Raw genomic sequence first — 27960 nt, forward strand, 5'->3', positions numbered from 1 at the left:
TCCTGTCCGACTTTGATGTTGTTCCTGTCAACCATGAAGGAATTATAGGCAGGGCCTAGTTTCTTTATACTGAATGTGGTACCTAAAATGATGAGCTCTGTTTTATCATCATTCAGGCATAGTCCATGAGTGGCCATCCATGCCTGGATGATGATGCACACCCTATTTAGCAAGGCCAAATCCTTTTCATAATCTCCTGAAAGCGGAAGGAGGATCTGAGTATCATCTGCATAGTTAGTGTAGGTGATACCAAGATGATCCAAATCATCGAAAAGGGTCTTGGTAAATATGTTGTATAGTGTGGGGGAGACACAGGAGCCCTGAGGAACACCGCAGGTGATGGGTATAGGGTCAGCTGCCGCTGTGGGAGAAAAGACCCTCATAGTCCTACCGTTAAGGAAGGATGTGATCCAGGTGATGGCTTCAGTGGAAAAGTGAGCTGAGGTGTGGAGGTGTGAGAATAGGATAGAGTGATCAACCAAATCGAAAGCAGCAGATAGGTCGAGGAGGAGGAGTATGGCCGCTTGTCCATTGTCTCTGAGCAGATTGATCTGTAATTTCAGGTCAATGAGAGCAGTTTCGGTCCCATGTTGTGGACGGAATCCGATTGTCTAGATCCTAGAAGGTTGTCTTCTTCCAGGTGCTTCTGTATTTGTACATAGGCAACCTTGTCCAGAATTTTTAGTAAAAAGGGAACAGTCGTTACAGGACGGTAGTTTGTAGGTATGGCTGGGTCAAGTGTGGGTTTTTTCAGTAGTGGGAGTACCTAGGATTGTTTTAGGTTAGTAGGGATGGATCCTGAAACGAAGGAGGCATTTATCAATTTTGTGATGTAAGGGGAGAGATCACGGGCAGCATATTTAATGAGCTGTGCAGGGCACAGATCGCCCTGGCAGTTAGACGGTTTCAGGGACAGGATAATTTTTTCAACTTCCAATATGTTGACTTTAGAGAACTGGAAGCGGGTGGGGTCTATGGGCATGGGTTTATCTGTAATTTTTTAGTTAAGGGTGTCATTCAGGGTGGCTCTTTTGCTGGAGATTTTGCTTTGAAGTGTCCCGATTTTATTTGCTAGGGCACTTTGTATTTCTGAGCACTAGTTTTTATCTTTGATGCACGTGTCAAGGGGTGCTATGGGGGTTTCTATTTCTTTGAGGATGGAAAAAAGTTCTTTCATGTTGGATTTAGCTTTGGATATACGAGAGTCAAAGGAAGCTCGTTTGGCCAGGTAGATTTCTTTTTTGTAAAGTGCAGCTAGTTTAGAGAATTTGGTTTTGTTGGAGATTGAAGGGGATTTTTTTCCAAATGGCCTCACAGTTTCTTTTTTGCTGCCTTAGATTTTTGAGGAATGGTGTGTACCATTTGTTGAGGTGCGTTTTTGGTTTACTGGATCTAAGTTTAAGGGGGGCGATGTGGTCCAGCGAGGTGGCCATAATCTTATTATATTCTTCGACCAGGGACTCGGGATCCAGGGTGTCAGGAAATGTGTTAAGTGTGGGAAGTAGGTTGGGGATAAGTCTTTCTACTGTCATGTTCTTCTTGTTTCTAGTGAGAGTGGGTGGGGCCTTAGTGATGGGTGTAGGTGAGGGTCTGTCAGTGGAAAGCATGAATGATACCAGGTGGTGCTTAGTCCAGGCTAAAGGTGAAGTATTTATGATATTCACTAGGCAGTTGTAGTCAGCCACCCAGTCGAGTGTTCTGCCTTTTGCGTCCGTAGGTGTCGAGCATCTTTGCACGAAGCCTAGTTCACTGAGAGTGTTGGCTATGGCGCTGGCGCAATGGTCATCCGGGTCATTGTAGCCCAGGTTGAAGTCTCCTAATGTGAGAGCTTGAGTGGAACTTTTAAGGTTGTTAGATATAATAGAGTTAAGGTCTTCCTCAAAGGTGCCGATGGGGCCTGGTGGGCAGTAGATCTGGTAGATGTTGAGAGTTTGGGTGTTAGAGAGTGGTAGTTTAACTGCTAGTGTTTCACAGGAAAGGGCATCAGTAGAGGTAGCTAGTCTCATGGCGAGACTGCACTTATGGATGATGGCGACACCACCTCCTCTGGTATTAGGGCGGTCTTGTCTTAAGATAGAATAGTTATCTGGGACTGCCAGCATAAGCATGGGGCCCGCTGCTGGGTGTAACCAGGTCTCAGTGATGGCCAGGAAATCAAGGTCTTCAGTAAGGAGTAAGTCTGCAATTTCTATAGCATGAGCTACTAGTGATCTTGCATTGATTAGGGCTCCCATAATTTTAGGGCAGGCTGGGTTTTTTGGAGTAGTGACTGAGTTTTTGGGAATGGTGGTATGGCGCTTGTCCTGTATAGGTTCAGGAGTGCCCTGGATGAGGGAGTTGTAGAGGGGTGTAGGGTGGAAGTTTTGTGATGGGTTACTAGTTTGTGTGGAGGGATTAGGTCGGAGTGGTGATGTTCTAGAATTGTGTGTAAAAGGCAATGAGCGGGCAGGAGGCTCATAGATTTTTGCTAATCTGGCTCTGAGTCCTAGGTTCCTTTCTATAGTGGTGCGTGGGTGATTGGACAGAAGCAGTGCTTGAGGGTCGTTTTGGTCTAGGTATAGTACTTGGTTGATAGATCTGGATGAGGCTGGCAGGTTTGATAAATATGGAGCCATTATGGTTGGTAATGCAAGATTGAGGCTAATCAGGACGCAGACAACCAAATTAGTAGTGAGTAGACACATAATAGATGGTGAGGTCAACATGCATTAAGTAATGCTTAAATTAGGCCAAACGGATTGGCCGCAATACCCGGGTAAACAACTAACTTTGAGGTGTGGCAGTTTAGCTAAAATGCAAAAGGTGACCAGGTAAGTTCAAAATGCTGCAATTTGGCTAAGATGCATGATACACCACTAAATACAATATGAGGCAATATGGCTAAGATGCAAAAGGTGAACAGCTAGGTTCGAAATGCTGCAATTTGGCTAAGATGCATGGATAAACCACTAAATACAATATGAGGCAATATGGCTAAGATGCAAAAGGTGAACAGCTAAGTTCGAAATGCTGCAATTTGGCTAAAATGCATGGATAAACCACTAAATACAATATGAGGCAATATGGCTAGAATGCAAAGGTGAACAGCTAAGTTCGAAATGCTGCAATTTGGCTTAGATGCATGGATAAACCACTAAATACAATGGACCTCATTACGACCCTGGCGGAATTCGGAAAACGATGGCGGAAATGCAATACCGCCATCGAATAGCGCTCGGTGCGACTATGACCCGTCACCGCAAAGTACGAAGCCATTAGCGACACCGTAGTGAACGCCAACGCTAACTGCACCAAGCACGCGCGCGCGCGCCATGCCAAACCGTAAACACCACCATGGCGCAAGGGTACGCTAATTCCGACCCTAGCGGACATGTACCTAACGCCATCAAGCATGGCGGAATGTACCATTCCGCCATGGTGAGAAGTACGGCATCGCGAATCAACCGTAAACGGCCCCACTGAGTGCCTGTACACCGCTCCCTGCCCACAAAGTACAACTCCCCGTAGGTGCAATGAAGTCACAATGCAACCAGTGAAATGTACAAGTCACCCATGCATGCCAACGAACAAAAGAAACACAAGAGGGGCCAATGGGAGCTGCAGGGCACAGATGGCACGAATACAGAAGCCAATCCAATGGACATGACCACAGTCCCCCCCCCCCGAAACGCACGCAAACACACCAGCAATATTCCGAAAATCACATCATGCCACCAGTCCACCTGGCTGACCGGCATCTGTTACACAAAACCCAATCCCCCGCCCCTGAGCATGACAACATTCAAACAGTCATATTGGCAGCCCCCATCCCTGACCTCACTGGGCTACGTAGGCAAACGCGCCCAGTACAGTACCACGCAACTAAACTCCGAAGCTGGAACCCAATGCAGATCTCCTCACAATACATCGCTCCCCAAATAGGAATATGCCACATCACTTGCAAAGAAGAACGCTACACGGGCCAAATCAGAATAGAAATTTAATGCACAACAAAATCACCAAGCCCATACAGCCATTAGGCCATGAACTCCAAAACACATTTCACCATTGTGGGCTGCATCCGCAAGAAATGACCAGCCACTACTTGTGTGACGCCCTGTTCCATCATGGTACACAGAGCCACATTCACGTACGAAAAGGCAACATGGAAGCGCACAGAACCGCAGGGCCGTCCCAATGGGGAGGCACTAGTCCAGCTGAAAGGCCGAAATGTTGCTCCGAGCCACCAGTACTGCGTAAGGGCATGTGGCCCATTGGCGATCGTCCCATAAGATCGTAATGCTGCTCCACTGATTAACACGAAGCAGCAGGTGTCGGGAGTAAAAGCCATCTGCAGGAGTGGCATACAGATGGCAGTGGCAAAAGGGGAGGAGATACCTGTCAACCAAAAGAAAAGAAAAATAATAGAATGACCATCAGAACTACATTCGAACAACTCACTTCAATGATCACACTAAATCCACAGCCATATGCATGCTAGCCCACTCCAAAGGATCATCACCACCCAAAAACCACTTGCGACTCATAACTATCTATATCGAGGTGTAAACACCATCACAAACGAGTGTACCTGTGCATGCGTCTGTGAAAACAGAATCCATCTGATGGGATTGGTAACGTGCATGGACACAAGTGTCTGAGGGCGCGTCGAGACAGGGAGGGCTCAACAAGGCCAGATAGACGATGGTCCCACTATGGCAGCCCTGCATCACATAGCGCAGGGGAGGCGGATAGATTCCAAGAAGCCCTGTACATGGCAAACTCTGTATCAAATCACCTGCCCATGCATCCATTCATCATTCCCTCATCCCGGGATTAAAACGCCTGAATATTTACTCACATAACATTAGAAATATCCATTGAGTCTGTGCGTTATGCAGCCTGCAAAATCCACAGTGCCCCAGCCCGTAATTCCAGTGTAGTGAAGTAACATGTATATGGGAACGTCCGGCCTCATCGCCCACGTCGCTATTGCGCATCCCAAACCATTCATATCAATCATTGCATCCTCGCCATGGCCCCTGTCTCAAGGACATTGAACAATAGAACGTTATATTTGCAGTCAGACCTGTGGGCATTTCCTCGCCGCTAGCTGAAAACCGAAAGCGCCGCCCTTCGAATTCCTCATTTGCAACATCACGTCGAAGAGGCATCTGTGGGCGTTTGAAATCACAAATTAATCCATCTAGTGCGGCTGTGTGTGAAAATGGCAACTGCCTTCACCCACAAATGGGACGCCCCGCCCGTCGTTGCAACTCGGTACAGTGATGCATGAGGGCCCACCGTTACTCGAGTACTACGTACCACTGACCCTTCACAAGTCTGTTCGCGACTGCACAGATAGTATGTGAAACAATGGGACCACAGCAGAATGAACATATCAACCAATGTTACACGGCCATCGGGTACAAATACATGATTGCAATAGCAAGATGCCATTCCTCGAATTGCAGCGTTGTGTGCGGGACGTGCTCGGCCAAAGGGGAGAGCAGTTTGCACAGGTGGAATGAATCACCACAGGTGGAGGCCATACAGCCTGAGAACACATAAATTGCACACCCAGTCTCCTCCCACAACCACACCCACTCCGAAATGCTACCGGCAGGACTCGCGATGTTGGCCCTGGGGGACCTGATAGCACTGCAAGTACTCCAACTCCAAGAAGAAGACGAACACCAACTACAACCGGCCGCACGGAGGAGACGCAGGAGGAGGAGGAGGCCAAGGCAGGGCCAGCAAGGGCCGCCAGCACAGCCACTACCACCACGCAGGCAGCCCGCAATCCCACGCCTCCGAGCACATCCGTTCAACCTCACTGATGAGCAGATCCACACCCTCTACCGTCTGGACCGGGACACCATAACCGCCATTGTGGACATGACACAGGCTGACCTTGTCAGCATGATAGATAGCCCAACCGCCATCCCACCCCTACTGAAGGTGGTGTCTGTACTACACTTCCTGGCCACAGGCACCTACCAGCACACAGTCGGACAGTTGCATGGCATTTCTCAGCCACTGTTCTCACGGACACTATTGCAAGTGCTCGATGCCCTCCTGCAGCACGCAGACGACTACATCTCTCTACCACGCTCGGAGCAGGAAATTACCAACACAAAAGTGGGATTCCATGCACTTGCCGGCATACCGGGTTGCATTGGTGCCATCGACTGCACCCATGTGGAATTGGTCGTCCCACATGCCATGGAGGCCCAGTACCGCAACCGAAAACAATTTCATTCCCTGAATGTACAAATGGTGTGTGACTCCAACAGGATCATTACACATTGTTGTGCCCGATTCCCTGGATCAACCCATGATTCTATGGTCTTGAGGAACTCTACAATACCACGCTACATGGAGCGACACGCAGGGAACAGATCCTGGCTACTCGGTGAGTCTCATTACATGCATGATAATGTGGGGTATGTGATTCGGCAATGACCTGGCAGGAAGGGGGGGGGGTGTGCGTACGTAGCAATGGCATTCCACATCATACGTTTATCGTCCACATACAGGTGATGCTGGATATCCACTGAAGAGATGGCTCCTCACACCAGTCCGGAACCCACGGGACCAGCATGAGGAGGACTACAACCATGCCCACTCACGTACCCGTGTAGTCATTGAACAGGCATTCGGCCTACTGAAGGGTCGTTTCCGCTGCCTCAGCAGGTCTGGCGGGGCACTCCTGTACCGCCATGTGAAGGTTGCAAAGATGGTCATGGCATGTGTCATGCTCCACAACATGTGCGTACGTAGAAATGTGCCCATGCCCCCTGACGCAGAACTGCAAGCACCTGATGATGGTCATGATGAGGGTGGGGATGTGGCAGCACCTCAAGGAGTCTGCGAGGCACCGGAGGGCCGTGACATTCGTCAGCATCTCATAGATGCATGCTTCTAGCACTCACGCCTGGTGGCTGATACATGGACACGGGACTCGTGGCACTGTGTGTGTCTGGGACATGCACAATATGGACTGTACGCCTATGATGGCCTAGTACACAAAGATCAATGTCCACACATCTCATTGGTTGATCGTGCACTGTTTATGGCATATGTGATATCATGTTGAACACCCTATCGACCCGCCACCCAAGTGAGCCCAACACACCCCCTCCACCCTCCTACCTCCCCCCCCAACACCAGTGTCCAAAGATGCTCATTGTCAGTGGGCAGTCGCTATTGCAAGCCCCCTCTGCGGGTGTCAGGGGCACCCCTGCCTGTGGAGCGCAGGTTCCTCCCAGATCTACGTTGGGGGCTGCCCTGGACGGAACTTGCAACGGATGATGTCTCTGCCTGCTCACGTCCATGCATGTCCCTGAGGGTTTGCGAGAGCTCAGTGAGCACACGGCGCACTGCGGCAAGTTCGGCACATACGTCTTTGGACGTCGCATGCAGTTCACCCCTCAGGCTCTCGGTGCTTCTCTCCATTTGTGCCCTTAGTGTCTCTGTACCTCTCTCCATTTCTGCCCTAAGTGTCTCAGTTGATGTTTCTATGTCTGCCTTAGTGCCCCCACATTCATCGGCATGGTCCTTGAGGAGCGTGGCCAGTTGCTGCTGTTGCACGATTAACTGGTCGAGGGACTGTTGCCTCTGCTGGGCCATGGCCATTTGCGGGGGTGTCACAGAGGGGCTGTGGACCTCATGTTGCCTTGCCACAGGGCTTGTGGGGGATGGCCAGTCGTCGTCTTGTGGGTGCCCCTGCGTGGCATCCTCATGTTGTACGGGATGGGACAGACAGGGGGATTGGGACAGGTCATGGATGGATCTGACTTCGACATCCCCGTCTTCTGTGTCGGAGCATGCTGCCATCAATGGGGTGTCACCTATGGTGCTGCTGCCACCAGAGGCAGTGCCTTCTGTGGCATCCGTTGGGGGGACCTGTGGTGGTGGTGTTGTGGGCATGCTGGCTGCTGGGGTGCCTGTTGATGTTCCCTCCTCTGTGCTGCCACCTGATTTGTGCTGCTGCCGTGTCTTGATGCGTGCAGCTGAGGTGGAGGGTCTTTGGCCGTTGGTCTTGGCCCTCTTTGCAGGTGTGCTGGTAGGGGTGTCCTGATGCTCGTCGTTTGGATCGGACCCTGTGGTGGAGTAAAGGAGGGCGAGGGTTATTGATGGGTCTGTGGGAATTGGAATGGCATTGTATCACATGCATTGGGGTGGTACCTGAGGGTGATTTGGGTCGGGGCCTTGGAGGTGCTTTCATTTGTGTGTGGAGTGAGGGTGCAGTTGTTTTGCAGCCTGCAGTTAGGGTGTGCCTGCTGCACGTGTAGTGCGTGTTTTAGGGGTTTTTAATTAATTATGTATTTATTGTGGGTTTTAACGTGCGCTATCAGGCCGATGTGTGTGGACGTTCTCCTGGACATGTGTTTCTGTTGCACTATGGGGACACATGGTACTTGACATGAATGGACTTTGTGGATTTGGCATTGTTTTATCTGGCCCACCTACCTGAATCTTCGGATGTCTGCACTCCTTTCTCCATCCCTCCGACTCCCTCTATGCTCTCCATTCCGATGGTGGAGGCACAGATTTCTTCCCAGGGGGTCAACTTGATGGGTGATTCAGGACCTCCCCCGGTGGCTGTGGCAATGTTGCGGTTGGCAGAGAGTATGCTGCGGACGCGTATCCGCAGGTCGTCCCATCGCTTTCGGCATTGCTGTGGGTTGCGGGGTGCGGTCCCCACCGCACTTACCCGCTGTGCCACCAGAGCCCATATGGCCTTCTTGTTTGCAAGTGCCGTCCTGGTCATTTGCGTGGAGAAGACGACGGCTGCATTCTCCTGGAGGGTCTCTGTTAGCACGGTGAGTTCCTCACGGGAGAAGTGGACCTGCCGCTTGCGGTCGCACGCTTTCTTCGCTACTTTTCCCATTTTTCGTGGTTTCGCTAGGGTGGATGACGGGTTGGGGTGTGTCTCAGGGTAGTGTTTTTGGTGGTTGTGTGGTTTTAGTGGTTTTATAGGTGTACGGCGGGATGTTTCCCGTTCCGGGCCCATGTTTTTACTTCCGTTTCCGTATATTTCCGGTCACCGTACTTTCCGGTAGGCGCACACTGCGGTGTCCGCTGTGATGGGTGGCGGTATTGCACCTAGGGCGCCGTACGGCGGCGGTGTGGGCCGTTTTGGGGTCATTTCCGCCATCGCGGACTTTGCACTTCCGCCATGCCGTGGTGCTCGTGCCCGATGGGTCGGAATGGGCCGCACTTTGCTCCTTCGTGCAATGGCGGAAACGCTATTTACGCTGTGGCGGTCCGGTCAGTCACTTTCCGCCAGGGTCGTAATGAGGGCCAATATGAGGCAATATGGCTAAGATGCAAAAGGTGAACAGCTAGGTTCGAAATGCTGCAATTTGGCTAAGATGCATGGATAAACCACTAAATACAATATGAGGCAATATGGCTAAGATGCAAAAGGTGAACAGCTAAGTTCGAAATGCTGCAATTTGGCTAAGATGCATGGACAAACCACTAAATACAATATGAGGCAATATGGCTAGAATGCAAAGGTGAACAGCTAAGTTCAAAATGCTGCAATTTGGCTCAAATGCATGGATAAACAACTGAGAGTTGACCAGATTTCAGGCACTCCAGGTGCCACTTTATCAAGTAGGGTTGAGATCTGCATATTCACACAAGATGTCATAGCATTGAATCAATGCAGTTCAATGCCGAGCAAAGTTACAGGCAGTCAAAGTGTGATTTAAACATGTGTGGTTAGAAACAACATAGCAATATTTTTTAGCAGATGGAGTTTGAAGCCAACAGAAGCTACCTTGTGGTGGTGCAAAGGGAAACGGCCAGGGGGTCTGGCAGAAGGCAGTCACAGCAGTAAACAGGCAAGGAACAGGTGATGGCCTTAATGCTCGTGGGCCTTGCTCGTAGTGGACCGGCTTTGCCTGCCGGCAACCAATGGGCATGTATAAGGTTTGCACAGCCAATCTGGTGTGCCTGGGGACTACTGGCTGGGCAGTGGGCATTCCAAGGTCTTCCAGTCTCCCCCTTGCTTGGAAGCCTGAGAAAAGGATTTGTCTAGTTTTTGAGACCTTGGAATGGGACTCACATCTCCTGAGAGCCAAGACAGCAGGAGTCCTGCAAGCTCTGATTTGAGCATATTGGACTGAGTTTGAACTCACAGGACTCTCCAGAACTGCCACTCTATGACATTCAAAACGCAGTTTCACTAATACAAACCAGTTTACCGCAGCAGTGCACCAGCTGTAGCACATTGTTGTCTCGGCTCAAACAGAAATGTTCTGCTGCACTTGCTTTAGTCAAATCGCCATTCAAACCTCAAGTCTCTTGAATGCTGACAATCAAATTGACCTTGGTGTTGTTCCTGAACCTCATCCTTCGAGTTCCCACATTGAACCAGCTTAGCTGTGTATCCCACGAACCCCGACTGTCCAACCAAACTTTATGAATCCCCAGATCCACATGGCTTGAGCTTGCATCAAACCACAGCCTGTTTCCTGTTTGACCCTGTCTCAACATCTGCTCACTTCTGGACCACCACAACTGCCACATCTCATCTGACCTGAACCAACAAACATCACTGAGAAGTCTGGTATGCCGTTGTTGAACCACCAAGAATATACAAACAATATTATTCCATGATAACTGCTCCCACCCCAGTCCATTTTGGGTCCTAGAAACCGACAATACTTTTTTGCAACTCAACAACATATCCTTTTTAAAAATTGTGTTTTTTGTTGCCTTTTCCAAGCATCATCTTCATATCTTGCATAGACCATGTTCTTTAAATACGGGTGGATTGTTTTAGTGTTTTCTCTTTAGTTATTATTGTGCATGATGTGTTTAATTGATATGATATGAAATGGCATTTGTAACGTGCCTATACACAAGTGTTTCAAGGCACGAAATATATGAAATATATGCATCTTTACAGAACCTTTATTGGACCTTCATTCATTTTGGACTGTTAAACTTCACTGTTTGGGTTGCTACTGCTTCAGATTCACACCCGCTCGAGAGCAAAGCCTTACCTCAGCCTGCTTCACCAAAAAAGGCAAACAAGGCATGTCTATTAATTGTGCCTTTTTTTCTCCTTTATTTCCTTTATGATTGGGCTCACTTTTGGTTTGCAGAAGTGTGAGGCTTGAGAAGGTGCTTCAGCCTCTAAGTCATTTTGGCAAAGAAACATTCTGCTATTTCTTTACTTGTCAAAGAAATTGTGTTGCAAACAGTCTGGCTCTGCCACATTCACTCTGATGCCAAACAAGGATTCCTTTTCACAAAGTATGAAGTTGGTTGATGTGCATTGACCTGTGTGGTGGCAATTGGTTGTCACCAGCCTTAAAATAATAAGCTATGTGTCCTTCTACAAAAGATCAATATACATATCTGAGCAAGGTTTGCTTCTTAAGTCTAGTTGTTACTGTCCCCCCCAATATCCGAGTGGATAGCTCAGGGGCAATGTGCTCGACTTGAAAGCAAGACGACTCAGAGCAACTCAGGTTCAATCCCAGTTCCACGCTTATAAAACTCTGGGTATTAAGCACGTCATAACCAATTAAAATTACAATACCGAAATGGGGTTGGACAGACAGCAGCACACTGTCATGCTACTGAAGAAAATGATTTGTTCTTATATTGACTTCGTCAATGGATGTTCATTTGTAGCAATAGTAGCCCATATACAGAGAGAGTTTGTTTATGTATTTATTTATTTTTTATGTATTTATAAGGCGCTGAAAGCCCACAGGCATCATAAACAAAATGCCTAAAGACTTAAACAAAATAAACTTACAACATAAATACAAAAATGGACAAAACACAATGAGCCCGAAAATGAAACATGTCAAAATTCATGATGTGCAACTTGCTCAGCAGAGTGTGGGCTAGTCCACTATGAGATTAGGATCCGATGATCCGCTAGGCAGGTAGTTACAGAGACTAAGAGAACTAGGTAAATTACTGGATCCATATCCAACCAGGACGCAAAGCTTATTTTCTTGGGTACAAGTCAAATGTTAGCACCAGACCGGTCATTTTTCATCCATCCATTCTTTTTCCTAAAGAGAACATTTAAACACCATAAATAAAAAAATAAAAAATTAAAATTAAAAAAAAAAACAATCACGATGTATGTATGGCATTATTACAGTGTTCCGCACTGAATAGTCTGCATGGATGGCCGCGTGACTGAAAGTTGACAGATATATTGCGCGTGGACGTGCAGTGAATTATGGCTCCATAGAGTTATAACACAAAGAAGAAAAACAAATCAATGACTGCAAATTTGAGTCAAATGTCATGAAATGTGATATCGTGCAGCGAGCTGCACTTACATGCTGTGAGTTTATCAGGCTTAACAGTCAGGACAGTTTTAAAGTAAAAGGCGTGCTTACGGGGCGCCGGCTTCCACTGTATCACAAGGAAACATTAAACCTTGAGAACGGTGAATTGCGGATAGTTCTTTTGAGGAAAATAGAAAGTGCAAACGCTTCAAAAGTTGTTATGGCTTGTGATTATGTCGCTTGTGATTGCATTTTAGATTGCATCTCATGTATCGGAGGCCTGCCTGATAAGGTTTGACACATCTATACGAAAATGTCCTGTCAGTGTCCCTGGGGCATAGAGCCAACATGTCCGTTAACTGTGAATTTGTGCATGTCACTTTGGGGGTGGAAGCATGCCTCCCTAAACCTCATAAAATCAGCCCTATGCCTCCTACCACCTTTCCCCACTTCTCTGCATTGCTTCCACCGGCAGCAAATTAGGGAATGCTGTTCTCTATATCCTGGAAAACAGAAAACACAGTGAACATACCCCATTGCCCTGCAGGGGTCTTCCCAGGACCAGTAAGCCAAGTGACAAAGTTATCTGCATTGTGGGAAATGGCAGCAACCTGCCCTCCTTGCAAAGCCAAATTGTTAACCACAGGGTGTCTTTGAACTTCCATAACCGAATCTCCACAAAAGTTTTGTTGTGCAAACGTGTCAAAATGCAAGTCATTTAGCGAATACCGAACCTTTTTTCCCATCATGACTGGTTTCGCAATCCATGGGCTGCACCCAGTCAGTTTGCACCATGCACAGCCTAGGCATATTCATCTCAATAACCACAAATATGGCTGCTTCCTATTGCTCTGTTCAGACATTGGGATCAGGCCATGGTTCTCCATGTGTGGCTGACACACACACAAACACTCTCTCTCTCTCTCTCTCTCTCTCTCTCTCTCTCTCTTGCTTTGTGAATGCAAACCATGTGCACGGGCAATTCGTTTCCATGATTTGCATGGGGCAATCCCGATAACATGAGGCAAAACACCACTGGATAGCATGGCTGCAAATATAGCAGGCACCTATTCTGTCAGGTGGCCCCTTCTGCAAATTTGAAGAGTGTTCCCTGCAGTGAATAGGGCACAAGGGTCTTTTACATCAGTGATGTTCTCTTGTTAATGATGCTCTTGGTTCCCATATTCATGATGCAATCCATTTCTTAAGCACAAATAGGTGGGGGCATATGGTTCTATTTTTTGTTTCATTTAATATTTTTATTAATGCCAAATCACAAAATATAACAACAACAAAAAAGGTCAGTATGGAATATATCAACATATTACAAAGACATTGTTGTGTCATAGACCGCTATGACCTCATACTTCACCAACCAACACTCCCCCCAAAAAATCAACCAACACACACATAGATAGTTCCAATAATATTGATCACTCTTGAGCCTGAGTAGGCAGACATGGGAGCCATGTTTCCTATGCGGCCCACTTCCGTGCCCTGATATAGCCACTCTGTGATTATCAATTGAGATGGGGCGGCTTTCGATGAATTTACCAGGGCATAACCACCACCCTTAATAGTCCGTAGCCCATAGTCCATAGGGTTACATATACATTGTAGTATGTTTAACAAGAGGCGATCTACACTACCTTGCTTCAAATATCAGAGGATGGTACTATTTTAAGGCATAATCATATTCCCCACATTCTACATGTATTGATCCAACAGGTCCCAACATTTGTCTGCCTGCAATGTATTCACAGCCTGTTTAAAACTGCTTCTCTCCAGGGTGTAGGTTTTGGAAAGTAGTGTTGGCCATTGTTTTTGTTTGTGGGGTCTTAATCTTTCCAATTGACTATTGTAATAATTTATTGTACAGCTGCTGTTATAGGTAGTCATAACAAGGTAACCATGAGCATGAGCAGATATAGAATGTGGAACATGGAATGTGAAGGGAAAATGCTTGGTAAGAATGTGTAGCAATCATTACAGTTTGTGTTGCTGATAGAGCCGGTGGGTAACCTATATACTTAATAAAGTATCCTTATCTACATTATGGTGTAAGCCTACATCATTTTAATGGCAATGAGGGTGGGATTGGGATGGCAACCCACTGAGTAGCCATCCAAGTTTCAATACTGCATTCCTATTTGGGCCGTGCTAATCTTCTTCTATCTAGAAATCCTGTGTCATTCCAAGGGGAATGAGGAAAAGGACATGAGAAGGAAGAGCATCCTGTGATCTGTTATGGCCTGTTGAAGTGTCTTCCAGCCTTAAACTGTGGCTGGACATCGAACGGTTGAACAAGGACACCAATTCTACAAATCAGAAGTAAGTCATATGCACCAACTAAACTTTTCAAAGTGACTGAATAATATCAAAGCACACCCCTACTATACGCGTCTAAGCTAAGCTACTGAAGAGCATTTTATTGAATGAGCCATAGAAAGGCTATCTTTTCCAAGCGGAAGACAAACAAAGGCTTTGGTAGTGCGAGATCCTGAAGGTCTGTAAACAATCACACCAGCGTTGTGGTTTTACTGCCTCACTCTGTGGTGAGCAACAAAACAAGCCGCAAATGTTATATTCCTAACAGCTTAAGGCATTATTGAGTAAAGACCTGCCTTACCAGAGTGAGAGTGAGACATGAATCGTGCAGAGCGTCATTTGAGGGGCACCGTAGTGACAAGTCACGCAAATGTAAAGGAAGCAGAGCACATGTATCAGAGGAAGCAACACGTCTTTTATAAGCACCATAGCTACAAGTCTTGTGGATATTAGAGAAAAGGACCTTTGTACGTCTAGAAACGTGCCACCATTTTAGGTTTCCACAGAAACAAAATACTTCAAACGAAAGGCATGGATGAAAATACTCAGTTGTACATGCTCATGTAAGCACTTGGAATCAATTGCTTACCAATTTAAATCTAATGCCAAAGCATTACACTTGCACTTCTATAATTAAATAAATTTAAATATTGAAACAGAACATTAAGTTATTAAAACAGATTGAGTACATTACAGCAGTCACAATCTATATCACCAAAATGGTTGTATACACACAGCACACAGTAAAATACAGAGCTGTATCAACCTGTCAATAAAATTCAATTTTGGAGGTGACAAACCAAAACAACAGCAGTGTGTATCAAGTGTGCCCAACAGTTGTTACATATACACAGTGCAAATGCTGCAATAGAATACACAAAACAAGAAAGTTACCAAGGATCTGAACAAATAACCCAATCCCCACTTAATTTTCTTCAAGTAATACACTGTTTTCCATACTGAGTTATCACTGACAACTACACAACAACAATGCAAGGGATTCCTCCTCCGCATTACTTTCGTGACACAAAAGGGGATCCTGCTTTGCCATGGAAATGATGGAAGACGTGTTTTGAACACTGTGCTTGCTGTCCATGATCTAAATTTCGCCAATGAGAGAAAAAAATGCTTACTCATACATTGTTTAGGCAATTATGGACAAGAATAATTTGAGAATCTTCCATCCCTGTCAGATGAACAAGCAGCAGGACTCACAGAATATGAAAAATGTGTAAAAATGTTGGATTTACATTATGAAAAGTCAGTCAGCATTATCCTTGAAAGATATCATTTTGACAAACGGAAACAAGAACCTAGGGAAAGAGTGGAACAATGTATTACTGCATTGCGAGGTTTAGCAGCTTCATGTGAATTTAGGACCAATCTAGATGAAAGGTTACAAGATCAATTTATGATAGAATGCGATGATGGTAAAGTAAGGGAGGAATTGTGGGCCAAAGGTAACCAGTCATTAAAAGAAGTTCTCAGAATTGAAAAGGAGGTAGAACACACAAGCAAATGTGTAAAGGAGCTTGAAAAAAGAACAATAATTGACATTAAGACACAAAAAGTGTCACTAGCACCAGAAGTGTTACTGGTTCAAAATAAGAATAATGCAACCAGAAAAAAACAATCTGGGAAAAATCTGGCATATGTTAAAAAGAAGGCAACACAATTCAAAGAAAGGAAAGAGTTTCAAGAACGTAGAAGATGTTAACGGCGAGATAGCATTCATCATTTAGCGAGCAGTGAAGATTGTCCAGCAATCAAAGAGGTGTGCAAGAGATGCAACAGAAAGGGACATCTTACCAAATGCAGCAAGAGAAAGCAAGAAAACATAGAATATATTGATGATGAACTGTGCGAAAGTATGGAGGAATGTATGTTTTCCATTGAAGACTCAAACAAAAATGAAATTGAGGATGATGATGCCGATCTGGAAAAGCCTATGGCAGCAACAGAAATGAACGATATAGACCTGAGTATTGTTATTGATTCTGGAGCAAAGTATACATTATTACAAAAAAACCTCTTTGAGAAAGATTTCATGACCAACATTGTCCTGAAAGAGGTGGATATCCAGCCTGTCGCATATGGAGGCAAACATATTGAACTGGAAGGATGGTTTTGGTCAATAATTAAATTCAAGGACTGGGTGGCAAAAGGGAAGGTCTATGTCTCCAAGAATGGAAGACTTCCATTACTGAGCACATCAAAGAAGACTTAAAATAAAATTAGATCCAAATGCTCAGGAGGTTGTATATGCTGTGGATGAAGAGACATCAAACAAAATATGTGAACAGCATTTGGTATTTCCTGAGATACTTGGTACTTTGAAGAATTTATACAATAAAATTTGGATGAAGGATGGTGCTGTTCCAGTGGTTCAAAAAGTGAGACCGGTTCCTTTGGCAATCAAAGGTGCAGTGAAAGAGGAACTACAGAAAATGGAAGCACAAGGTGTAATAGAGAGGGTGGAATCATCAGAGTGGGTTTCTCCTTTGGTTATTGTGCACAAGCCCAATGGGAAATTAAGGTTGTGTATTGAACTCAGATGTATAAATATGTGTGTAATTCCAGATAGGCATCCATTACCAAATATAACGGAGATGTTAGGCACTATTAAAGGCGCCATGGTAATGAGTACCCTAGATTTAAGATCTGCATAAAATCAGATCAAGTTACACCCCCCCCCCACTTCTAGAAACATTACAGCATTTATCACCACAGAAGGTTTATTCCAATGTAAGCGGATGCCTTTTGGTCTAATTTTGGCGGCAGCTGTCTTTCAGAGGATAATGTATCAGCTATTCCATCAGATGGAAGGTGTTTTATGCTTCCAAGACGATGTTCTGGTTTATGGAGAAAGCCAGGAAGAACATGTCTCTAGGATTTATTTGATATTAGATATATTTAAGGAAGCTGGTCTTACTCTTAGCAAAGACAAATGCAAATTCAATAGGTCATGCATACAATATTTAGGTCATGAAATGTCCGACAAAGGCATTAGACCTACAGTGGAATTAGTGAACACCATCATGCAGTTTCCCAGTCCCACTAGCAAAAATAAACTGATGTCATGTCTGGGTATGGTGGAGAATTACGCTAAATTCATTCCAGATTTGGCTAGTAAAACATTTAATATGAGAAAATTGGTCAAGAAGAATGTAAGGTTTGAGTAGAGTGAAGAAGGTGAATGTGAATTTAATGAGGTGAAAACAGAATTCAATAAAGCTCCTACTTTGAAATCATTCAATCCCAACAAGAAAAGCATTATTACCACAGATGCTAGCAATAATGTCCTAAAGGTTGTATTATCTCAAGTCGAAGGAGGAGTAGAATACCCCATTGTTTTTGTGTCAAGAGTATTAAGAGATGCAGAACATAATTATTTAACCATAGAGAAAGAATTGTTAGCTGTAAAATGGTCAACTGGAAAGTTTCACACATTCATTTAGGGTACAACATTTGTTGCGAGGTCAGATCACAAACCACTAAAGGAAGTTCTCAAGACTAAAGGGTTGGATAAGGGTTCTTCAAGAATCAAGAAATGGGTAGCAGGTCTACAAGAGTATAATTGGGTAATAGAATATGTGCCCGGTATCAAGAGCTAGTCTGCTGACTGTCTATCAAGGTTAACAAATGTTATTGATGACATTGAAGATGATGAGAGTGATGAAGAAGAAGTATTGAATGTCAATAAGGAGGTAGTCTCAAAGGAGTGATGGATGTAAGCAATGACTGCTGATGAAGTTCTAGTGAAAGAATTTTTGATGAATGGTGTGTTAATATTCTTTTCTTTACACCTATAGGAGGATAGAGTTTATCACCACTGTAAACTGGCACATGAAGGACATCAGGGCATAACAAAGACTAAAAAACTTGTTAGACAAGATTATTGGTGGCCTGGGATGGATCTTTAGGTAGAGGGATTAATAAGAGAATGTTGTGAATGTGAAGATTCAGCCAAAGGATATATCACGAGGCAAGAACCAATGACAGTTATGTCCATACCTAGTATTCCATGGGAACATGTTGGTTTGGACATCGTAGGTCCGGTAAGGAGCAAAGGAACTTTAAAGTATTGCATTGTACTTATAGATATTTTATCTAGATGAGTAGAAATTGAGTGGGTGAAAAATATGCACTCTAAGGACATCATCTCATTTTTGGAGGTGATTTTCAGAAGGGAAGGATATCCCACCATGATCATCACTGATAATGGTGTACAGTTTGAATCAGAAGAAATGAAATTATTCCTTAAAGATAATGGTGTAGAGCATAAACATAGTTCCATATATCATCCCCAAACAAATGGAATTGTTGATAGATTTAACAAAGTCATTAAGAACAGCATTATAGGTGCTATAGCAGAGAATGGCGATTGGAATAAAGCTGTGGATGACACTGTTGTTGCACATAGGTTTACACCACATACATCTACAGTTATATCACTTTTTGAGATGCTAAGGGGTAGGAAACCCAATATGAGGATGTGTCCTTCGTGGTTGAGTAGAGCTATAAACAAAAAGAGACATTGACTTCAAGGATATTGAGGAAAAAATATTCTGCACACAGGTAAAGAACAAAAGTTATTTTGATGTGGGAAAGGCTGTGAAAAGTGTGTGATGTAAAGGTGGGGGATTGGGTACGAATCTATCAACTTCCGCTGACCGGTCTTCCTCAAAACCCTTATTCTCCTCCTCCTCCTCACCTGAAGAAAAGGAACCCGAACTGATGGACAACTGTGGCCTCCGAGCGCTGTAATCCTTCTTTTTCTTTAGCAGAGAGTGCTTCTCCAGAAAGGAAGCCACAGTGGAAGCTTCAGACCCAGCTCCGCTGGGGACTCCCTCCCAGAGGGGGACATAAGGGGAAAAAAGCCTAGCCAGGCACAACAAAAACCCTAGTAAATTGTTGATGTGTGGTGCAAAAGTGATTCCAGTTGAGACTTGCCGGGAGAGTTGAAGGGAGATGGGCTCCTATGGCTGGAAGGATAAGGTCTCCAAGGACACGGCTTTCGAGGTAACTCAGGAACATAAAGGGGGGTGTTGGTAACAGCGGATTCACAGAGGAAACAGCAAAAAGAACAAGGATAGCAAGGTAAATGTATCAGGAGAAAAGAACAAGCACTGTGATGAAGGGCAGAGATGCTGCGTGGAGACCAGAGAAGAGAGAAAGTGAGAGAGGGAAGCACCGTGGCGGGGAACCGGAGCACCGAGCGAAAGACAGGGAGAAAGCACGAAAGACCAGCGAGGAGCTAGAAGCCAAAAAGAGGGAAGGAACAGAGAAAGCACGGTTCCTAGCAAGGCACAAGGGAAAACAAACTAGCTTTGGCACCAACGGCAGCAGAAAGCAAACCGCAGAGGTTGCAACGCAGCGAGCACTGCTGGGGGAGTGGCTTATGTACACGTCCAGAGTATGTTGAAACACTAGGCTGTTGCTATGGTTGCATGCAGGACATGGCGGGGAAACTAATGGCCCCCTAGACCTAGTCTGGGCCACAGGTGCCACGGCGAGAGGCGCATGACAGTATGCCCCCTGCTAAAATGGGTGACACCTGGTTTACCCGGATGCGCCCAATGGTATTTTCTCAGGAGAACCGGTTCCCAGGAGTCCTCGGACCTGGGATATCCCTTCCAGTGTACCAATTACTCGAGGCAACCCCATCTGTACCTCGAATCGCATATCTGAGCAACCTCATACTCCAAGTTAGGGGGAGTGGAAGTCCTTACTGGGCATGGTAAAGAGACAGAATCTGGAGCCACCCCTTTAAGAAGGGAGGAGTGGGAAACAAGGTGGATGCGTTGTAGAATAGATGGTAACTTGAGTTGGAATGTGACCGGATTGAGTTTGGCTATGATGGGAAATGGCCCAATGTACCATGGAGAGGGTTTGGTCAGTCGTACTCAGCGTAGTAAGTATTTAGTAGATAGCCATACCCTGGAGCCCTCCTTCCATTCAGGCACCTCTTGGCGATGTCGATCAAGTTGGCTCTTGGCTGTCTATTAGGCTGAGATTGGCTGTCTTGTGTGTTTCTGACAGCCGATATAATGTGTCTTCAATAGCTGGCAACTTGGACTGTACAGGAGAAGTCGGAAGCACAATAAGGGGATGTTGACCGTAAGTACAGTAAAAAGGCGTGAGTCCAGTTGACAAATGGCGGGAATTGTTATAGGCGAACTCTGCTGAGGGCAGCAGTGCCACCCAATTATCTTGTTCCCTGTTAATGTAGCAACAGAGATACTGTTCTAGTCTGTTATCGAGTCTCTCCATGTGTCTGTTGGTCTGAGTGTGAAACCCTGATGACAGAGTGCACTCTATCCCCAGGTTGGCACACAGGGATTTCCAGAATCTGGAAGTGTATTGACTCCCCCTGTCACAGGTGATCTTTGCTGGTAACACATGTATGCGAATGATGTCCTTGAGAAACACTTCTGCCATATCGGCCGCTGTGGGTATTCCGGGTAGAGGGCAACAATGAGCCAATTTAGACAATGTGTCCACCGTTACCATAATGCAAGTGCAGGATTGTGACAGCAGCAAATCAAGAATAAAGTCAGTCGTGATGTGGCTCCATGGCCGTATAGGTATTGAACTCTGCTCAAGGAGAACAAAAGGGTTGAGTTGTGACGTGTTTACTTCTGGCACAGAGCGCACAGGACTGTACGTATCTTCTGACGTCGGCTGCTATGATAGGCCAGAAAAAGGATTGTCTAAGCAGCTCCAGGGTTCCGGCTTGCCTTCGATGACCTGCCGACCTGGCGTCATGGCACGATGCCAGAGCCTTGCTCCGGAGAGGGACTGTAGGTAAATACAAGCAGTTACCGTGGAACAGAAGACCATCATGCTCCACCAATGCCATACCGGCCTCTGGAGGTCCCCCATGGATCGATGCATCCTTAACCCGCTCAATGAAGGATGAAACGTGTGCGATGATGCGATTCCGGGGAAAAAACATTCTGGTTGGGGGGCAAAGGATGTCTTCTGAGCTGTCCTGCATGACAAGGCATCTGATAAGGTGTTTTGAGAGCCTGGTATGTATGTGATCTTGAAATCATACTGCACAAAGAAATGAGCCCACCGGGCCTGCTGTGAATTAATGCAGTCCATTGACTGCAAAACCTGCAGGTTCTTGTGATCGGTCCTTATCGTGAAGGGGTATATACCTCCTTGTAAGAGGTACCTAAACTCCTCACAGGTGAGCTTCATGGACAAGAGTTCTTTCTCCAATACAGAGTAATTCTGTTGGCTGTCTGTGAGCGTAGGGGAAAGATAAGCTACAAAACCGGTCCTATAGCAGATGCCGAAGCATCGGTCTCCAGTACGAAGGGCTTCCTTTGGTCAGGGTGAAGCAAGATGGGAGCACTGCAGACCAATTCTGTCAACCTACTGAAGCTATCTTCTGTCTTGGGATTCCAGGCAAAGGGTGCAGTTGACTTCTTGAGTAGCTGTGTTATGGGAAGAACCACATCAGAGAAACCAGGGATTAAGCACCTGTAGAAAGTAGCCAGCCCTAGGAACCTCTGTACTTCCTTGATCAAAGTGGGGGGGGTGGGCCAACCAAGTACTGCCTCAACCTTCTTCTTCTCTTTCTGGATGCCACTCTGGGACAGCATGAATCCCAGATAGGGTACAATATCCACTCCAAAAATGCATTTATCTTTTTTGGCCAAGAGATGATGGTTCTTTAACCAATACAGGACCTCCTCCAGATGGCATTTGTGATCCTGATGGTTCCGGGAGAAAACCAAAATGTCATCTAAATAGGTAATCACTGGAATGAACATAATATCCAAGAAGATGTGGTCCATGAAGCGCTGGAAAACTGCTGGGGCATTCACCAGGCCGAAAGGCATCACACAGTATTCGGATAACTCAAAGGGTGTGTGAAACGCCATTTTCCATTCATCCCCAGCGCGGATCCTGAGCAGGTGGTAAGCGCTGCGAAGGTCCAGTATGGATAAGATTTTAGCTCCCTGTACCACCTCCAGAATATCGGAAATCAGGGGCATGGTGTAGCGGTCCCAGACAGTAACCTTGTTGAGACCTCTAAAGTCAATGCAAGGCCGGAGTTCTTGAGAATCCCTTTTGGGAATGAAAAACAAAGGGGCCCCTGCAGGTGACTTAGAGGACGAGATGAGGCCCTAACTCAAGTTATCGTCCACATAGGATTGGAGTTCCATCTTCTCGTCTGAGACAATGAGAACATCCGCCCAAAGGGAACCAAAGCGTTTGGTACCAAATCGATAGAGCAGTCCTCCGGTCTGTGGGGAGGCAATTCAAGTGGGACCTGGTCCGTGAAAACAGCATTGAAGCCCGAGAGGTCGAACGGGACCACATGCACCCCTACAATTGTGCTTGTGACTGAGGGAAGGGTGTGTACTTATTGATAGGCTGTTTCTTGGAGGCAATTCTTCTTGCAGAACAGAGAGTCAAAAACCAACTGATTCGTAGACCAATTGATCTGGGGATTATGCTTGTGCAGCCAAGAAATCCCCACAATCATGGGAAAATGGTGTTGTGAATCGGTGCCAAGGCGTTTTTTCTTGTGGAACGCTCGTTTAACCAGTGCAGCACTGCGAGCATTTTGTAGCTCTTGCTGCCCATTTCCATTCGTTCTCCGCTTCCTGGAGGAGGCGGGGCTGGCGGACAACACGTGACGCTTCACGTGACCTCATTGGGACATTTAAACTGCCTTGCACCCCCCGAGCGGGTTGTGTTGTGAATCGGTGCCAAGGCGTTTTTTCTTGTGGAACGCTCGTTTAACCAGTGCAGCACTGCGAGCATTTTGTAGCTCTTGCTGCCCATTTCCATTCGTTCTCCGCTTCCTGGAGGAGGCGGGGCTGGCGGACAACACGTGACGCTTCACGTGACCTCATTGGGACATTTAAACTGCCTTGCACCCCCCGAGCGGGTTGTGTTGTGAATCGGTGCCAAGGCGTTTTTTCTTGTGGAACGCTCGTTTAACCAGAGCAGCACTGCGAGCATTTTGTAGCTCTTGCTGCCCATTTCCATTCGTTCTCCGCTTCCTGGAGGAGGCGGGGCTGGCGGACAACACGTGACGCTTCACGTGACCTCATTGGGACATTTAAACTGCCTTGCACCCCCCGAGCGGGTTGTGTTGTGAATCGGTGCCAAGGCGTTTTTTCTTGTGGAACGCTCGTTTAACCAGTGCAGCACCGCGAGCATTTTGTAGCTCTTGCTGCCCATTTCCATTCGTTCTCCGCTTCCTGGAGGAGGCGGGGCTGGCGGACAACACGTGACGCTTCACGTGACCTCATTGGGACATTTAAACTGCCTTGCACCCCCCGAGCGGGTTGTGTTGTGAATCGGTGCCAAGGCGTTTTTTCTTGTGGAACGCTCGTTTAACCAGTGCAGCACTGCGAGCATTTTGTAGCTCTTGCTGCCCATTTCCATTCGTTCTCCGCTTCCTGGAGGAGGCGGGGCTGGCGGACAACACGTGACGCTTCACGTGACCTCATTGGGACATTTAAACTGCCTTGCACCCCCCGAGCGGTTTGTGTTGTGAATCGGTGCCAAGGCGTTTTTTCTTGTGGAACGCTCGTTTAACCAGTGCAGCACTGCGAGCATTTTGTAGCTCTTGCTGCCCATTTCCATTCGTTCTCCGCTTCCTGGAGGAGGCGGGGCTGGCGGACAACACGTGACGCTTCACGTGACCTCATTGGGACATTTAAACTGCCTTGCACCCCCCGAGCGGGTTGTGTTGTGAATCGGTGCCAAGGCGTTTTTTCTTGTGGAACGCTCGTTTAACCAGTGCAGCACTGCGAGCATTTTGTAGCTCTTGCTGCCCATTTCCATTCGTTCTCCGCTTCCTGGAGGAGGCGGGGCTAGCGGAGAACACGTGACGCTTCACGTGACCTCATTGGGACATTTAAACTGCCTTGCACCACCCTCGCGGCGTTAAGCCCGTCAGGTGTAAAGTCTGCGAGCTGTTGTTCGGCTGTTAAGCGGATGGTGGCGAGGTGATCCTGCTAAAGATCGGTAGAATCAGTTGATTCTTATTTTCCAATTATTGTTAGGTTTAAATTTAAAGTGAATTTTAACCATCTCCCTTGTATGTCACAATATTGTGGTTTATAGGTATAGTATATTAATTGTTGGTTTATTTTAAAATGTTCACTTTGAAGTCAGGAATGCCCTCTGATAGTACTAGAGATTCTATGGCGCTGCGGTCTAGTGAAATGCAGAGTACATCAGCTCAAGTATCCTCCCCGCAAACTCCTTCTAATAAGAATACTCCAAAAACACAGGAGAAGTCTAAAAGTGGTACACGGGTGTCAAGAAAAAACATCATCTTGACTCCAATTAGCAATAGCTCTATCCACAATGACATACGTAAATTTTATGAAAAAGTTCAAAGTGGGAGAACTTTGAATGAGCCAATGAACCTGCATTTTCCGGTGGCCAAAACGCCCAAATTGGGTATACCCAAATCAGTTTCAACTGATGTGAATCTATCTGTAATTTCTTAAAACAGTGCTTTTCCTGCTTCTATTTTAAGTACTACCATCTCTGATCAGACGCTTTTAACTGCATCACATTCCCCTACAAGGAACTCTAAACCTATTCCAACCTTTGCCACAGTTATAGAAGAATCAATGCATGAGAGTGAAGACCTATTAAACTCAAATTTTTTTGCAGCACAGGAAACAACAATTTTGAATGATTCGGTGGCTTCTGTAAGCATTGAAACTGTGGGACATGTTAGTCCCGTCAAATCCCCTTCACCCTCTCACTCTGATACCATTGTCTGCAGAGATTTAGAGAGCTCGAGGGCTTCAATTAAGATCGATTATGCCCAACCCTGCTCCATGGACTCAACTAGAGAGGACGAGGAGTCCTTTTTACAACCAACACCTCGTCGTCGTCTAGCTACTGATAGGAAAAAACAAGGAAGTCCAATAGCTGAAAACCCGGCCCTTTTAGAGGTCACTTTGGGGGCAATTAATACTACGATTTATAGCCTATTTAAGCTTTTTGATTCTTTGGAGCAGAAAATAATTGCTCAAACAAATAAGCTAAACACCATTAGTGATTGGATGAAAGTGAGTACAGTGAAATCTAATGCAAATTCATCTTTAGGAAATTTGGAGCAGAGAGTCTCTCTTCTTGAAACATATGTCTCATCTCAGCAAGTTTTGCTCGGAAATCCTGGTGCCTCTATTACGCACCGTATTCGCACTTTGGAATCTGCCAGTGCAGTACCCGTGAGCCTAACTTCTGCTCTACCAACATTCTCTAATGTCATTCGACCAATCGAGTGTGCTGAGGACACCAGGACTGCAAAAAATAATGAGTCTTGGATTAGCTTAGATTCTCCAGCCATGAATGATGTTCAACATATTGACAACAATAACGCACGCGGCTGTCACAAGCCTAATCCTCAAAGGAATAGTCGTACAACGGCGAATAATAAAAAATTAAAAGCTGTAGCCACTAAGACTAGCTCCAAAAAACAACTTCAAAAGTGTCCCCTGGCAGAAGTCCAAAAAAAAATTATTTCTTGTGTACCGATTATATCTATAGATAGTGGTGCTGATATCATACAGTCTGAACCAGACACTACCGTAGGCATACCTTCGGTAATTAATGTCTCGTCTTGTATTTCTTCAATTCCACAAGTAGCCCCTAAGGAGGCTTTAATTCTGCCTGCAGAACATGATCCCCTGAATGAGTTGGTAAAATTATTGTTAACATCATCCAACAAGACACAACCTTTGCCTGATCTGCAGACGACTATTTCAGCACATTTACAACCATCTTTAAGTATGGAAGTCAAGCCTGCTCAAATAGTTGACCCATTAGCAGGGTGTACCGATCGTTTAACCTCATTAAGAGTTGCGGTAGATTCTTATTTACAAAAAAAAATCTCAGAGGCCCTGCCAGAAATTCCGAGTGGTAGAGCCTTTCCTTCTCAGATATACAAGACACTTAATGAGAGTGTTATGGAAGTACCTTCCTATAACAATAGATCTGGTCCTAGTTTAAATCAGAATCCACTTCCAGGAAATGGTTGTTGTAAACAAGATATTGCAAAAGAAAACATCAGAATGAACTCAGAAACTGGCAAAGCTATAAACAACCATCATATGGATGATGTTAGTACTGCATTGTCAAAGAAGTTCAGCTTGTTTCATACTTTAATTTTGAAGTGTCGCGACAGGTCCTACCCAAAATATGATTTATGTCGGGCAAGTGTCCTCAACATCTTTGGAGACACTGAAGGGCTGGATGCTATTGCTTCTTCTGACATAAATCAAATAGAGTTCTTGTGTGATAAGAATCTCTCCGTAGTAAGATTATGGATTAAATCTGGAATAGTTCGCAATACTCTTTGGAATGCAAGAATGGAATTATTCAATCTTGGGTTCTTGTTAGCGCAAGATCAAGCACGCCAATCCTCTAAAGAGTTAAGCAATAAAGATTCTTTAAAACTCAAACCTCAATTAGTATGTGGCTGTAACTTCTGTGCCAATGACCCACGTACAGGCTTGTTGACTACTGTTAATCACGACTCATAACCATCAATACATTTGCCTCTCACTGAAATCTCACTAGCATGTTGGAATACCCGAGGCTCCTCTCATTTGCAATGGACATTAAATAATCAACTGAACATATATGATATTGTAGCATTACAAGAAACATGGTTATTAAAGTCGCCCGTCTGGGATGACCACGAGCTCAGTCTTCTCCCAGCGGAACATAGTGGCAAAGGTAGACCCACTGCCGGCCTACTAGTTGCGGTGAAAGTGAGCAAGGGTTATAAAATTTCCCCCTGGCGAGCGCCAAATAAATACATACAATTGGTTAAAATATCTTTTCAGAAGTGCATATATGCCCTTATTAATGTGTACAGAAACCCTGTAGGCATCACTGATGAAAATTTTTACACAGCTTTGTCATCTCTTTTTGAATTGATCTCTATTCAGGGCAATATATTTGGAACTCTTGTAATGGGTGATTTAAACTTTTCATGTGTCGAGCATAATCCAACAAGTAAAAATTGCAATGGAGTGCGGTGGATGGCTTTTATGAAAGATCTAAACTTAAAAATGGCAAATGGCACAATTATAGGAGATATCCCCTCAATGAACACCTGGGAGCGAGGCAATTCAAAATCCACAATTGACTATGTTTTCATATCTAATAATATCTTTATGAATGCCTCCAAATTTGTCGTTGTAAAACAAACAGCTAGCGACCATCATCTGCTAGCTCTATCTTGGTCAGTCCCCGCGCCTGACTGCTTAAAATATGCACGTTATTATAAACAGGCCTTGATAGTGAATAATGGTAAAAATCGATTTAAGTGGTCTACGAATAATTTGTTGGCCTTGAATGAAGCAATTTT

The sequence above is a fragment of the Ambystoma mexicanum genome, chromosome 6q (genome assembly GCF_040938575.1).
Source record: "Ambystoma mexicanum isolate Mex_15411 chromosome 6q, UKY_AmexF1_1, whole genome shotgun sequence".
Classification (NCBI taxonomy): Eukaryota; Metazoa; Chordata; class Amphibia; order Caudata; family Ambystomatidae; genus Ambystoma; species Ambystoma mexicanum.